Source organism: Myotis lucifugus, unplaced genomic scaffold (genome assembly GCF_000147115.1).
Source record: "Myotis lucifugus unplaced genomic scaffold, Myoluc2.0 scaffold_623, whole genome shotgun sequence".
Taxonomy (NCBI): Eukaryota; Metazoa; Chordata; class Mammalia; order Chiroptera; family Vespertilionidae; genus Myotis; species Myotis lucifugus.
In genome coordinates, this window is record NW_005871671.1 from 135574 (window position 1) to 137532 (window position 1959).

Sequence of the window (1959 nt, forward strand, 5' to 3'; positions counted from 1 at the left end):
TGTAAATAACACTCCAATGAACATAGGGTGCACATATTCTTTTGAATTAGTATTTCAGGGTTCTTAGGATCTATGCCCAGAAGTGGAATCACTGGATCAAAAGCCAGTTCCATTTTTACCTTTTTGAGGAAACTCCATACTATTTTCTACAGTGGCTGCAGGAGTCTGGAGGATGGAAATAGAGGTTGCTTGGGGCGATGACTCAAGGTGCAGTGAGCAGGTGATGTTTCATTGAATTGTACACTTGAATGCTGTACAGTTTTGCAAACCAATGTCATCCCAATAAATCCAATTAATGAAGAAAAAAGAAATAGAAAATTAGCACTTATAGACCTTTATATAACATGATTATTTTTCTAGTAAATCATTGTTGTTGGATTTTATAAAAGTACTAGTGGCCTAGTGCATGAATTCGTGCACATTGAAAGGAAATTAATTAGGAGAAATATTTTAATATTGCTACTTCCCCTTTACCTATAATAGCAGTTTCAACCAAATTCATGATAGACAATGACAGAAAGAAACACATGCATTTAATTGGCTCCAGAGAGCTCTATATGTATTGCACATGTGCGAGTCAACTTAGCCTTTTATAGATATAGAATAAACTTGTTTAGTTAGACCTAGTTTCTGATTTAGCTAAACTTTTTGCAGCCCAGTGAAGCACCCCAACTTCTCTTTCAGGTAATTGTCAGCAACACAGCAGTAAATATCAACAGGAAGCAGATTATAATTGTAGATCATGCAGGGAGAACAACGGTTAAAATATTTAACTGTGTCAGTGTTTGACTATATTCTGTGCAATGAGAAAAGCTGAAGTCATTTTCCAGGGCCTTCATTTCTTACTATTTTTCAGTCGGGTCAAGTTTCTAAGCTTTCTAAATCTCCATTTTCTGGCTAATGAAAAGAGAATAGGATTCCACCAAATCTCCTACCTACCTATTCCAGGACTTCTGTGAGGATCAAATGAAATGAGGCACAGGAAAACGCTTCACAGGCATTTGGTTAAAGTGTGAAATGTTTGCACCTGGCTATAAAGCAAGTCATGTTCCTGGGCTAAAGAAAGGCCAACGAGGCTAGTCGCTAGGGAGAGGAAGCTGGGCGTTGCTATGTGATGTCATTACCTGGAGCCCACAGCAACTGTTTCCTGGCTGGGCTGGGCTATGTGCCTCATTTTGTGCCATGGGGTCTTGGCAGCATTGGCTGCAATTTGGTGGGGTGTCGCTATGGTGTGGTTGTGAGGCCTGTGTCCCACTTAGGGGAAGCTGAGCGTTGGTTTGTCAGTGCTGGGTCCGTGGTGCTGACCAGTGCACATCATGGCAGCTCCTGCATTGTGTGTCTGTCTAATGGTGGTCAGTGAGCATATAACGAGTGGTCAGATGGCAGGAGGGACACTTAGCATATTAGCCTTTCATATGTATAGACTAGAGGCCCGGTGCATGAAATTCATGCATGTGGGGGGGTCCCCTCAGCCCAGTATGCACCCTCTCGAATACAGAACCCCTCTGGGGTTGTCCGACTGCCGGTTTAGGCCCGATCCGTTTAGGCCCAATCCCCAGGATCGGGCCTAAACCAGCAGTTGGACATCCCTTTCACAATCTGGGACCGCTGGCTCCTAACTGCTCACCTGCCTGCCTGCCTGATTGCCCCTAACTGCCCCTGTTGCCGGCCTGGTCTCCCCCAACTGCCCCCACTCCAACAGTCTGGTCGCCCTCAACTATCCCCCCCCCTCCGTCACCAGCCTAGTCACCCCTTACTGCCCCCCCGCCCCTGGCTGGCCTGGTTGCCCGTAACTTCCCCCCTGGTGGCCTGGTTGCCCGTTACTGCCGACCCACTGGCATGGTCGCTAGCAACTGGCCCCCCACTGGCTTGGTCACCCCCAACTGGCTCCCCTGCTGGCCTTGTTGCCCCCACCTCTACCGTTCCGCTGCTGGCTTGGTCACCCCCAGCTGCCCCCCC